This window comes from Oncorhynchus gorbuscha, linkage group LG14 (genome assembly GCF_021184085.1).
Source record: "Oncorhynchus gorbuscha isolate QuinsamMale2020 ecotype Even-year linkage group LG14, OgorEven_v1.0, whole genome shotgun sequence".
Classification (NCBI taxonomy): Eukaryota; Metazoa; Chordata; class Actinopteri; order Salmoniformes; family Salmonidae; genus Oncorhynchus; species Oncorhynchus gorbuscha.
In genome coordinates this window covers 38,028,625-38,043,408 of record NC_060186.1, presented here as the reverse complement: position 1 = coordinate 38,043,408, position 14,784 = coordinate 38,028,625, and the positions used below count along the sequence as shown (strand labels likewise).

At 46.0% G+C, this 14,784-nt stretch overlaps 1 pseudogene; it reads left to right on the top strand.

Moving 5' to 3' along the window:
- The first annotated feature begins 771 nt into the window (after positions 1–771).
- Positions 772–14,784, top strand: part of LOC123995520 — a 36,338-nt pseudogene continuing 22,325 nt past the window's right edge.

Genomic DNA, 14,784 nt, shown 5'->3' with positions numbered 1-14,784 from the left:
CTCTTCTCCGGCCTGGGTCTGGACACAATACTTCGTCCCCATCACAAGATAAGTTTTCTCTTGCCAAACATCGAGGGAAGTATCTCCTAGCATGGCGTATCTAACCTTGGACAGAGGCAACCTCTATGTCCCCACATGTGTCCTCCATTGCCTGGAGAAGTGGCATGCGGGCATAGGGTTGGCAATCATTATATAGTTATATACCTGTTCTCATTTCTGAAGGTTCGAATTATGGACGCTACTGTAAATCGACTCAAGTTGGGCTGGACTCTCAGTCCAGCCTCTCTCATGGTCAAACCAAGTGTTGCCCTAATCTCATCAGAGATGGCTCTCCTTCCTTCTCTTCCTCTTCCTCTCCCTCCTACTCCTCTTGCTCTCTGTCCATTGTTGGCATCCATTGTTCAAAACAGGTCATCTGACCTTTGACCTATTTACAGGCCTATACTACAGTAAAGCAGTGATTGGTTAGTGATCAGTTAAGCTAGTAGTGTTTGCACATGTGAGGAGTGTGTGTGTGACCTGGTGAATAAGTGTAGCATTTTGATTGGTTGTGTTTGGAAAAGGAAAGCAAGTTTTAGGTAGAGAATTGTGTGTAGTGTTTTGAAAAAAGTGTTTTATGCAATTGACAACTGAGTCAAAGGCTGAGAAATAGCTTATGGTTTTGGATATTTGGTGTGTAGTTTAGCACTTAGAGTGAGAGGTTTAAAAAATCGTGTGAGATGAAAAGATTTTGTGTGTAAGCAGTTGGAAAAATCTGTAAATAAAGGTGAAATGTCCAACGAGTCAGGTCCTCATAGTCAATTTAACACACCTATGTTCTGTACCCCTTTGCTTTATATGAAGGAGCACTTTAGCAATAGATTTACTCTCAAATTTGATTTTGCAGTTCTCGGGTATGATAAATTCCTAAATTCCAAAAAGTAATTTATTGTTTATTTCAACACGTTCACACGTTTTTCTATTCTAATTTTGGTGAGTGATGAGCGATCCTTGGGTTGCTCGTGGCGTTCAGCAAATGATTGAGGTTTCCGTTACAGGGTGGAGGATCATGACAACCTCGCACACATCTTTACGGAGCAGACAAAGGTCCTCGCAGGATCCTATGGACCTTACTTCCTGGCTGAGCTCATCGAGGCTCAGGATGAGGAGAATCATTCAGCTGTTTGTAAGGTTAGCTATGTTTAAAGTTGTGTTTCTTTGTTGTCATGAGAATATCTTTGTTTCTCCTTAATACAACTTCAGCCAAAACCACAGGCGAGAAGAAAAAAAACACGTTATGATTATTAAGCTCTAGAATCTAGATCAAGTCAGCCATGTTGTTTCTGACGTTGTCTCTGCTTTTTTTAAATCTCTGGCATCAGTAATCTCTGATCCACTGTCAGAGCGGTAAAGGCCATTTAAAATGTAATTGTGGCGGTGCAGATGCTATTGCCTGGTTCACAGAAATCCTGCTGGGGTGCATTCCCCCAGGGACTTAGAAGTTGGCAGCTCTTTCCTCCCCTCCGTTCAACTCAAGCTGACATGTGTTCATGGCAACATATGGCAGATGAGAGTTGACACTCTGCCAAGACATGCTCTCACTAAACATATTGTGTTCAGACATCTAGCAAAAAAAAAAATGTCAGGATCTGTTCTCCGTTCAGAGAACAAACAGCACAACATTGCCCAAGAGGGTTGTACTATTCAGTCCTCTCTTCCTCTTAGGAACATCGTACATTATTTACTTTCATTTGCAAACCCCGTGTCACCATCAGTTTATAAAGGTCTAATTTGGAAACCAATCATCTTTAATGAGGCCACAGCTCAAATGAAAGTTGTAGCCGAAACAACGTATTTGGTCAGCGTTGATAGTGTGCACATGTATATTACTAGTGTTCAAACTCACAGAGGAAATATACTATCTATTTCATTACAAATGGCATTACAGTATAATGACTGTGTCGGTCTGTGCACTGTCTTCACAGAATGAGGGAACCGCAGTGGGTTTCATCAGTGTGAGTGGTGACATCAACTTGAAGCTGCCCAAGGAGTGTTTTGAGCTTGGGCCCTTCAACCGTCTGTATAAGCCCAGCCCAGAGGGCCTGATTGAGACGGCCCCTGAGCCAGAGGTAAAGGGGCCTCCAGGGAACACCACCAGCCCACAGGGATGGAATATGACCACAAGGAGTATCCATGTGTCCAACCTACTGTAAGGCTATAACACAATACTGCAATACTGTAATGGCTATAATGGATCTATAATGGATCACTGTCAGGCACAATGTAACATATTGGTTTGATTATGTGAATTGCAAGGTGTAATCACGTGACGTAAACCAGAGCTTGGATTTGGATCAAAGCCATACCCAGTGAAGTATCAGAGGTAAATCAATTATGACGTCCTTATGGTATACCTTCATGTCCACCTAGCTATGTGCTCTCCTTCATCTCATACGGATATATTCACATCGTGATGCTCTCATTGCAGCCGGTGGACACCCAGGCGTGTGCTGCAGAGCTTCAGGATTCAGAAGTGGCTCTGCAACCAAGAGTCTCAGAAACACCCAATGTTTTCTGTGTTCAGTTAGTTGTCATCAGTAAGAAGTTTGAAATTAGGTAAGTTCAGGGGAAGATCACAAGCATGATTTGATTACTAAATAATTCATTGACGAATTAATGACCTAGTCATTGACAGAAGGGTTACTATTTTGAAAAATAAAGAGGAAAAACATTCCCATGAATCAAAGGTGATCACATTTAATATCTCTTTCTCCATTTTATGAATATGTGGAAACCTTTCACTTATCATGGCAGCCCTCCAGTGTGTATCAGTCTTGTGCTGTGTGAAGGAGAGCGAGGGATTGTTAGTTGGCTCCCGCTGGGTCCCTCTCTCTGTCGCCTTACTGCCCAGCTGTTATGGAATATGGAAGCCAGTCACTCCCCACCGAGAATGAGCATGTAATTAATGAGTATGGCGCTTAAAGTGACATTAAATTGAAGGAGAGAAGTTGAGCCGAGACCAACGGGCATTGTACTGAGACGGGCAGCTTGCTTGGCCAGTTGTTCCACCACTATGATCTCCATATTGGCTCTGATTAGAGCTTTGGCAGAAACACAGTTTCACTTCACTTCCCTCGTTCAACTACAGATCGGTGGACTTCCTGCCCAATATATTAAAACCTTTCCCTGTAAGTACACTCTATAAGGCTTATTACTAAACCCATGCATGACTGACATCCTATAGTGATTTCCTTATTGTGGAGGGTCTTTGAACCTGAGGCTATGTGATAAGCATGAAGCCAATCTCCTTGCCTCATCCAGGACTTGCATCATCTCTATGCCCAAGCTGCCCCCTGATTTATCCCTCCTCCAGAGCTTCCTCAAGGTGGTACCACACCACACCAGCAGTCTGCCCCAGGAGCTCTACATCTTCCACTGCTCTGGTCTGCTTATAAGTGGGTGTAATATAAAAATGTGATTGGGTACAAAGTGCATTGTCTTAGCATGCATCTAATTGTTTATCTTAGGATCAAACCGAGATGGATGTTAATAGGGATTGAAGAGAGACATGCCCTAGATCAGTGTTCACAAAACCTTTTCGGAGTCAAGATCACTTTCTGAGTCAAAATGCAAGGTGAGATCTACCGCTCAGATAAATAAAATAAAAACACGATTTATAAAATGTAAGCACATGCAACATTAACCAATTAAAAACAGTTCTGTAGCAATGAGGTTTGTGCAGTAGGCTATAGGCTCAATACAATATCACTACATTTGGCCATGATTTAATTGCCCTGCCAATGTTGTTCTAAGACCATTTTTATACTATGTTGAAAAACATGTAGGTACATGATCACACTGGAAATAGATCATTTGTTGTATTACTTGTGAGGCACAGCTGAGTGAGCATGATAATGTGTTTTTTTAAAACTGAACTGGTGGCCAGTTAAAAAGGGAGGGCGCAGCGGTGAGGCTGCCTCTCAGTCGACTCACCATTCTTCCTCTCTCCCTCCCTCCGCTGGCAGAAAGGGGACACAGTCTTCCAGCTGATGGCGAAACTCAAGTCGCACTGCGTTATTTCCGCCTCATGTACTAATTCATGTTGTTACTCCCTATGACCAGAGAAAGTGAAATAATCCTCGATATTAAAAAGACACAAGCCGGCAATAATAACAACGCAAGCTTATCGGAAGACTTTACGATACTCATTCATTGCAGCTGCAGTGCAGGTTGTAGCGTGAGTGGAAGTAGGGAGAATGGGCATTTAATGGTTTGTAAAACTGCTGAGTAACAACTTAAACATGAACTTACTCATCAAAACAGCAGCTCTTTGCTGTATTCGTTGAGTCTCTCTCTAGTCTTGATTTTAAAAGTTTTGAAATCTCACCGTATCAACTTTGCTGTGCGTTCAAGTTTTCTTTTTACAGTCTGTGGCTCGAGGAAACTGTGCAGACATGGTGATCTGAGCTATCTGATTGGCCAGCGGTAGACCTATAGCTGCACTTGGTTTGCTATCTAGGCCTGCTGGGTAGGCGGAGTTCTACCTTCGGACACATGAAATGGTTCAAAATGTTAACACTTTGCCTTCCCGGCTCTAGGGCTGCTGAATCAAGTGCACCTATCGCCAACAGCACAATTTTTTAAATTCTTTTTTTAAATAGGAATGTTTTTTTTTTAAACAAAAATGTTTGTTGATCGACTAGAAATGTCTTGGAGATCAACCAGTCGATCGCAATCGACCAATTTGTTGACCACTGCCCCAGATGTACTGTATATTGCTTGTGTAATGTCAATCATGGTCTTGTTGTCGTCTCAGGACATTTGACATGAGGCTGGCAGTGTCTGAAGATCGGCCTGCTGTCTGTGACATGGTAAAGAGACTCGGTCTGCATGTGAACCCTGCTGGAGGACCAGGACATGTTCTTCAAGGTCAACAGAGACATGGTCAGTCACAGACACACAGGGCATACTACTGCAAATAGGACAAAGGATAGTACAATAACCACTAGCTCCATTTACCTTAGCTAGTCTCCGTTTATCAATCAATCACACAAAACAGTTCCAGTGATTACAATTATTATGTTGGAAGACTTGGAGTATCACTGATTGATTGATGTTTTTTTTGCAAAGAACCAACTAATTACCATGTAAACCACATTACCGGTGGTGATTGACACCCCAGATGTCAAACATGATTATGGCAGAGCTCCAACACAGATAATTACTTTGGAAATGAAAATGGAACCACATGTATGTGTAATATCTCATCTCCCATCCTCTCTTTCTCTTGGTCTGTCTTCCAGGATGGAACACCCTTGCAGGTGTTTGTGGCCAAAGTTCCGAACCAACTAGTTGGGATTTTAATTATTAGAAATTAGGAAGCAATTTTCTTCCTTTTTTTATCTTCGCTAAACAGACTTCAATGGTATTTTGCTTTCATAGATTTAGTACTACTTAACATCTCTCTCTCTCTCTCTCTCTCTCTCTCTCTCTCTCTCTCTCTCTCTCTCTCTCTCTCTCTCTCTCGATATAGATGACGTTTTTGATGTTATGGTTGGCTCAGATGTAATCTACTTCAGCCACCACTGCTTTGAGGAGTACGGCAAACAATGTCACTTTGCCCTCAACCCCATCTTCCAGCACTACCCCAAACACTTCCCGAAGGAGGCGCTGTAGCTCGCCCACAAATCTTGCCTCTACTACCCAGTCTACCCCTCCTACCACAGCCAGAGGGTGAGAGAAACAGCCTCGGGACCGTAAAGCTCACATTGAGTGACTCCTCAATGTGCTCATTCCAGAGTGTGCGCGTGTGTTCAGTACCAGATAGCGCCTGCCCAGCCACCAGCAGCTCTCTCCGGGGTTAAGGCAGCAGGTGCTGATATAAGACTGCCAGCTCCAGCTCTCTGGACTGTGAGAAGACATTTCCTCAGTGTGTTGAGGCCTCCTCCTCTTGCTAATTACCTTCTACAAACATGCACCAGATTGGGAGATGATGAGGTGTAAATAGAATTATTGAATTATGGAAAAGCTAATGGGAGAAGGAATCATCATTTGGGAAGTGGATGGTGGAGCATTGGGTTGGCCTGCCATGAAGGGGTTTCTTTCTATTCAAGAGCACGTTGAAGGGCGTGTAAATCGTGTAAACCAACGTGTTCATCTGAACTAATTATGTCTGCTTCCCAAATGGGGAAAAGGGTGGCATTTGGAATGCATCCTATATCACCTTCGACTTGGCACCTGTTAGTCACCACCCGCCCTTGCCTCCATCAATAGTATAGCTCATAGGTATCACCTCACCTGACCTTTGCCCCTTTTCTTCTCCCCTCAGAACTCCTGTGCCCATTACCTGACCTCTGTCCTGAACTGTATGGTCCCAGGTGCGCCCACGATGCCAGATTGTTTACCCTCTGGACGAGCTGGGCATCAACACACCAACCAAGCAGATCACCAAGGACCAGGTGGGCACAGCAGCAGCTGGTGAACATGTCTTAACATGCCAGGGAATGCAAATGGGAAATACCCACTGTCTCCAGGTTAACAGAATGAGCGGGAGAGAGTTGATATGAGACAGAGCTAGAGTAGGGAGAAAGACATTAGTGTGAGTAATTTACATGCCCACAAGAGGGCGCTGCTTTAAAATTGATGGATTCCCCACTTAGCATGGAGTGTTTATAACTGATATTTGTGTCAAACAGTAAAATATTGTGAAGGATAATATGATTTTATGTGACTGATAATTATTCAATCAAGAGTAAGGCGTGCCATGTACAAACAGCATTTCAGTTTTGAACATTGCATATAATTAGTAGTCGAGCTGTTTCAGTGGTATTGTATATGCACAGCCTTTCTTTAATAGTCTTTCCAACCCAACCTTCGCAGGTTATTTTTAAAGGGCTTTATATTTATATAGATGAGGGCAGCAGATGGTTGCTGTGACAGACGGTTGGGAGTGTTTGCCTCTGCTGTTTTAACAAGGTAAAGCAGCATAGTCCACTTATCACACTGTCATAAACCAGTGTCTGCCGCACCTGGGCTACATCTCAATAGTTGTAACTATCTTCCTCTCCTTGTGTCCTTTTTCCTCCATGGTCATTGATCTGGCTGGACAGAACAGGTGGAAGCAAAATAGTCTAAAGTAAACCTAACCAGTCTGTTCACCTATAAAAGGTAGGTCATGGAGAAAACAAAAGGAGACAAGGGAAGGAAGCCATTTCAGACTAACAAAAACCTGGACCTGTCCTTATCCGCATAATGAAACACTTGTGTTGGATTATGGCTGCAAATGCAATGTTATTCTAAGTCAGAACTTTATACGGTAACACTTTCACCATTTGACTTTTTGCTAATCACAGCACGTTCTGCTCTCACGTCAGTCTATATTCGCAACCTTTGAAAAAAATATATAATATCAATGGAGCTTTAGTCCACAGCATGTTCTGAACCATAAAATGGGAGCAGCACAGTTATGCAACATGTTGCTGTGCTTTTTTAACCTGAGATCGATCATAGATTTAAATCGGAGACTAATGGTTCCTATATGTGTCACGTCTATCACGCATCTCTCCCCTCGCCCTCAGTGCATTTGCAGATACACCTGCATTCGCCCATTCCAGCCCATCCAATTTAAAAGCTCCATTTAGTAACACGGCAACCATCATATCCAGGCTGCCATGCAGATAAGAGGAGAGCAGAGCGCCGCCTCGCAGCTTTGTCTGTCTGGGTGCATCGCAAATGCCACCCTATTCCCCATACTTTTGACCAGAGCTCTGTGGGCCCTGGTCAAAAGTAGTGCACTATGGGAATCGGGTGCCATTTAGGACGCAGGCTCCGCTTTGTGATGTAAGCCTGGTGTCTAGCACAGATGTATTAATCAGATTTAAAGCACCTGTTCCCTCTCTATCAATACGGGATCATATTACACAGTGCCATGGTCACAGCACCCGGCCATTATGTTAGAGAAAAGGTTAGGCAGCATCTACACAGGGATAGGAAATAGGGACAGCTGCACCTGCCCCACGCTATACCTACCTGCACATGACAAATCACAAAGCAGACCTGCCCTGTGTTGTTTGACGGTCTGGAGTATTTCAGGTGATTCTTTTTGAGGGTGTTCTTGACAAATGCTAAATAAAGATGTCAATCGCTGAACAGACAATGCTCCTTGCACTTTAATTACATAGGTTTGATAACATTTGCTCATTTTCACATGAAGAGTTTGCATTCACGTTTTGTTGACGTGTTCTTTTAAAGAACGGAAGTAACATAACTATTACTCAAAGGTTCATTCCACACTCGTTCCCACTTCCTTTGTGGTGTGCTGCCAATTTCCATCCAACAAGGTGTGCAGGGAAACCAATCTAGCTCATTCTGAATGCTCAAAGACCAGTTAGCGCTCTAAGATCACTGTGTGGTTAGTAGTGATCCATGGAAGAATTTGGAGAAATGGACAATTCAATGTTCTCTTGCAACCATTCTCACATTCTCACCTTGTGTTGAATGCTCTGACTTTTGGACATTTATTTTCAACAGAGCCAGTACCCATAATAAATGTGTTAGTATTTAAGTAGGAGCGCTGGCACTCAAGTTTCACTCAGTGCTTCCAGTGGCGCCATCATAATACTAAGAAATGTCCAAATTGTTTGGTATGAACACTGCTAAAATAATAATAGAATGTTTGAGCTGAAAGCTGGTACTCTCTTTTAGGTAGTTTAGTGCTCAAATCGCTGCAGAATGCTGTGGTAGCCATGCTGGTTAAGTGTGCCTTGAATTCTAAATAAATCACAGACAGTGTCACCAGCTAAGCACCCCCACACCGTCACACCTCCTCCTCCATGCTTCACTGTGGGACCACACATGCAGAAATCATCCGTTCACCTTATCTGTGTTCACCTTGTCATCCTTTCACCTTATTTGGTTCCAAGCGGTTGGAACCAAAAACCTCAAATTTAGACTAATCAGACCAAGGGACAGATTTCCACCGTTCTAATGTCCATTGCTCGTGTTTCTTGGCCCAAGCAAGTCTCTTCTTATTATTGGTGTCCTTTAGTAGTGGTTTCTTTGCAGCAATTCGACCATGAAGGCCTGATTCACGTAGTCTCATCTGAACAGTTGATGTTGAGATGGGTCTGTTACTTGAACTTTGTGAAGCATTTATTTGGTCTGCAATCTGAGGTGCAGTTAACTCTAATGAACTTGTCCTCTGCAGCAGTGGTAACTGGGTCTTCCTTTCCTGTGGTGGTCCTCATGAGAGCCAGTTTCATCATAGCGCTTGATGGTTTTTGGGGACTAAACCTGAAGAAACGTTCAAAGTTCTTGACATTTTTCCGATTGACTGACCTTCATGTCTTAAAGTAATGATGGACTGTTGTTTGTCTCTGCTTATTTGAGTTGTTCTTGCTATAATATGGACTTGGTCTTTTACCAAATAGGGCTATCTTCAGTATTCTGTATCTTCTGTATTCTAGACAATAGTAAAAATAAAGAAAAACCCTTGAAGGAGTAGGTGTGTCCCAACTTTTGACTGGTACTGTATATTGGTTAAAAAAAACTAGAGTGACTGAAATATTAACATTTTAGGAGAGACATTTTTTGAGGTAATCAAACAAATGAATATTTTACTTTTACGGACACTCTCTGCCACCTCGCCTCAGGCAACATATGCACTCAACCACATCAACTGAAAACTAACCATGGAACCAAAAGTCACCATCATTGTGGTAGTGGGGTCATCAGACACTGCCTTCACCTTTTTTGAAGTATTGAGAAATTGTATACAAGCATTCGTGTGTGTTTTGGTCCAGTTGAGAGGTGCTTAGATTTGAACCCGTCTCTGAAGGGCACAACCGCCAGATTATAGGATTTAATACAGATCATTAATCTGCCTTCCTGGGCAAATGCAAAATCTGCATGGGAGCAAGACATGGGTGCCGAGCTACCCGATGACATATGGCAACATAGTATTGGGCGTACTCACACCTCATCACTTTGCACAAGGCACAAGGCTCATTCAGTTCAACGTTTTGCACCGTCTCCATTCTCAAATGACAGACTGGCAAGCATATATCCAAATGTTGACCTCAAGTGTTTGAAATACCACCAGAGTCCAGCGACTGTGGGACAGATGTTTTGGTCGTGCCAGTCTTTGAGTGGCTCCTGGGACCCCCTTTTTTTTTGCCATTCTCACACGTGAAACAAAACTATTAGCCCCAACCCATTCACTGCTATTTTTGGAGTACTTCCCCTAGATCAGGGCAAAGCCTCCCTCCTTTATGCAGTGGGTTAAGGAGGTGATGTCATCCCTGCCTCTGGAGGTTAGGTACACTGTGCATGGGTCCCCATTCATACAATATGTCATGCAGGTGAAAGAGGACCCAAACGCGACTTAACAGAAACAGAGTTTATTAAAGTCCAAAACGGAATAACAGAAATCCTCTAGATTTGTAGAGGGGAAAACAACTGGAGAAGCGGCCACAGACTGCAGGTCGCTTCGGGTAGGCGCAGGCCGTAGTCGACTGAGACACCTGCTCACACGCAGCATCTGATGAAGGCACAAAACACGACAGGACAGGGTGATACACAATCACGGCAAAAACACGACAGGACAGGGCGAAACGCAATCACAGCATGGTGAATACAATACAAGGAACCGACGGAACAGGAACGGATCACAAAGGAATAAATAGGGACTCTAATCAGGGGAAAGGATCGGGAACAGGTGTGGGAAGACTAAATGATGATTAGGGGAATAGGAACAGCTGGGAGCAGGAACGGAACGACAGAGAGAAGAGAGAGCGAGAGAGTGAGAGAGGGAGGGGAGAGAGAGGGATAGAACCAAACAAGACCAGCAGAGGGAAACGAATAGCATGGGGAGCACAGGGACAAGACATGACAATAAATGACAAACATGACAGTACCCCCCACTCACCGAGCGCCTCCTGGCGCACTCGAGGAGGAATCCTGGCGGCAACGGAGGAAATCATCGATGAGCGAACGGTCCAGCACGTCCCGAGACGGAACCCAACTCCTCTCCTCAGGACCGTAACCCTCCCAATCCACTAGGTATTGGTGACCCCGTCCCCGAGAACGCATGTCCATAATCTTATCTTAACACAGGAGACATGGAAGACAGGATGGACGCGACGAAGATGTCGCGGAAGAAGCAGTCGCACAGCGACAGGATTGACGACCTGGGAGACACGGAACGGACCAATGAACCGCGGAGTCAACTTACGAGAAGCTGTCGTAAGAGGAAGGTTGCGAGTGGAAAGCCACACTCTCTGGCCGCAACAATACCTTGGACTCTTAATCCTGCGTTTATTGGCGGCTCTCACCGTCTGTGCCCTGTAACGGCAAAGTGCAGACCTCACCCTCCTCCAGGTGCGCTCACAACGTTGGACAAACGCTTGAGCGGAGGGAACGCTGGACTCGGCAAGCTGGGATGAGAACAGAGGAGGCTGGTAACCCAGACTACTCTGAAACGGAGATAACCCGGTAGCAGACGAAGGAAGCGAATTGTGAGCGTATTCTGCCCAGGGGAGCTGTTCTGCCCAAGACGCAGGGTTTCTGAAAGAAAGGCTGCGTAGTATGCGACCAATCGTCTGATTGGCCCTCTCTGCTTGACCGTTAGACTGGGGATGAAACCCGGAAGAGAGACTGACGGACGCACCAATCAAACGACAGAACTCCCTCCAAAACTGTGACGTGAATTGCGGGCCTCTGTCTGAAACGGCGTCTAACGGGAGGCCATGAATTCTGAATACATTCTCAATAATGATTTGTGCCGTCTCCTTAGCGGAAGGAAGTTTAGCGAGGGGAATGAAATGTGCCGCCTTAGAGAACCTATCGACAACCGTCAGAATCACAGTCTTCCCCGCAGACAAAGGCAGACCGGTAATGAAGTCTAAGGCAATGTGAGACCATGGTCGAGAAGGAATGGGGAGCGGTCTGAGACGACCGGCAGGAGGAGAGTTACCCGACTTAGTCTGCGCGCAGTCCGAACAAGCAGCCACGAAACGGCGCGTGTCACGCTCCTGAGTCGGCCACCAAAAGCGCTGGCGAATAGACGCAAGAGTGCCTCGAACACCGGGATGACCAGCTAACTTGTGTCCATAATCTTATGTACCTTGTAAATAGGTGCGCTCTCGACAAGGACGGGAGGGGGAGGGAAGACGAACGGGGGTGCGAAGAAAGGGCTTAACACAGGAGACATGGAAGACAGGATGGACGCGACGAAGATGTCGCGGAAGAAGCAGTCGCACAGCGACAGGATTGACGACCTGGGAGACACGGAACGGACCAATGAACCGCGGAGTCAACTTACGAGAAGCTGTCGTAAGAGGAAGGTTGCGAGTGGAAAGCCACACTCTCTGGCCGCAACAATACCTTGGACTCTTAATCCTGCGTTTATTGGCGGCTCTCACCGTCTGTGCCCTGTAACGGCAAAGTGCAGACCTCACCCTCCTCCAGGTGCGCTCACAACGTTGGACAAACGCTTGAGCGGAGGGAACGCTGGACTCGGCAAGCTGGGATGAGAACAGAGGAGGCTGGTAACCCAGACTACTCTGAAACGGAGATAACCCGGTAGCAGACGAAGGAAGCGAATTGTGAGCGTATTCTGCCCAGGGGAGCTGTTCTGCCCAAGACGCAGGGTTTCTGAAAGAAAGGCTGCGTAGTATGCGACCAATCGTCTGATTGGCCCTCTCTGCTTGACCGTTAGACTGGGGATGAAACCCGGAAGAGAGACTGACGGACGCACCAATCAAACGACAGAACTCCCTCCAAAACTGTGACGTGAATTGCGGGCCTCTGTCTGAAACGGCGTCTAACGGGAGGCCATGAATTCTGAATACATTCTCAATAATGATTTGTGCCGTCTCCTTAGCGGAAGGAAGTTTAGCGAGGGGAATGAAATGTGCCGCCTTAGAGAACCTATCGACAACCGTCAGAATCACAGTCTTCCCCGCAGACAAAGGCAGACCGGTAATGAAGTCTAAGGCAATGTGAGACCATGGTCGAGAAGGAATGGGGAGCGGTCTGAGACGACCGGCAGGAGGAGAGTTACCCGACTTAGTCTGCGCGCAGTCCGAACAAGCAGCCACGAAACGGCGCGTGTCACGCTCCTGAGTCGGCCACCAAAAGCGCTGGCGAATAGACGCAAGAGTGCCTCGAACACCGGGATGACCAGCTAACTTGGCAGAGTGAGCCCACTGAAGAACAGCCAGACGAGTGGAAACAGGAACGAAAAGGAGGTTACTAGGACAAGCGCGCGGCGACGCAGTGTGCGTGAGTGCTTGCTTAACCTGTCTTTCAATTCCCCAGACTGTTAACCCGACAACACGCCCATAAGGAAGAATCCCCTCGGGATCAGTAGAAGCCACAGAAGAACTAAACAGACGGGATAAGGCATCAGGCTTGGTGTTCTTGCTACCCGGACGGTAAGAAATCACAAACTCGAAACGAGCGAAAAACAACGCCCAACGAGCTTGACGGGCATTAAGTCGTTTGGCAGAACGGATGTACTCAAGGTTCTTATGGTCTGTCCAAACGACAAAAGGAACGGTCGCCCCCTCCAACCACTGTCGCCATTCGCCTAGGGCTAAGCGGATGGCGAGCAGTTCACGGTTACCCACATCATAGTTGCGCTCAGATGGCGACAGGCGATGAGAAAAATAAGCGCAAGGATGAACCTTATCGTCAGACTGGAAGCGCTGGGATAGGATGGCTCCCACGCCTACCTCTGAAGCGTCAACCTCGACAATGAATTGTCTAGTGACGTCAGGAGTAACGAGGATAGGAGCGGACGTAAAACGTTCTTTTAGAAGATCAAAAGCTCCCTGGGCGGAACCGGACCACTTAAAACACGTCTTAACAGAAGTAAGAGCTGTGAGAGGGCAGCAACTTGACCGAAATTACGAATGAAACGCCGATAGAAATTAGCGAAACCTAAAAAGCGCTGCAACTCGACACGTGACCTTGGAACGGGCCAATCACTGACAGCTTGGACCTTAGCGGAATCCATCTGAATGCCTTCAGCGGAAATAACGGAACCGAGAAAAGTAACGGAGGAGACATGAAAAGAGCACTTCTCAGCCTTTACGTAGAGACAATTCTCTAAAAGGCGCTGTAGAACACGTCGAACGTGCTGAACATGAATCTCGAGTGACGGAGAAAAAATCAGGATATCGTCAAGATAGACAAAAACAAAAATGTTCAGCATGTCTCTCAGAACATCATTAACTAATGCCTGAAAAACAGCTGGCGCATTGGCGAGACCGAACGGCAGAACCCGGTACTCAAAATGCCCTAACGGAGTGTTAAACGCCGTTTTCCACTCGTCCCCCTCTCTGATGCGCACGAGATGGTAAGCGTTACGAAGGTCCAACTTAGTAAAGCACCTGGCTCCCTGCAGAATCTCGAAGGCTGATGACATAAGGGGAAGCGGATAACGATTCTTAACCGTTATGTCATTCAGCCCTCGATAATCCACGCAGGGGCGCAGAGTACCGTCCTTCTTTTTAACAAAAAAGAACCCCGCCCCGGCCGGAGAAGAAGAAGGCACTATGGTACCGGCGTCAAGAGACACAGACAAATAATCCTCGAGAGCCTTACGTTCGGGAGCCGACAGAGAGTATAGTCTACCTCGAGGAGGAGTGGTCCCCGGAAGGAGATCAATACTACAATCATACGACCGGTGAGGAGGAAGGGAGTTGGCTCGGGACCGACTGAAGACCGTGCGCAGATCATGATATTCCTCCGGCACTCCTGTCAAATCGCCAGGTTCCTCCTGAGAAGTAGGAACAGAAGAAA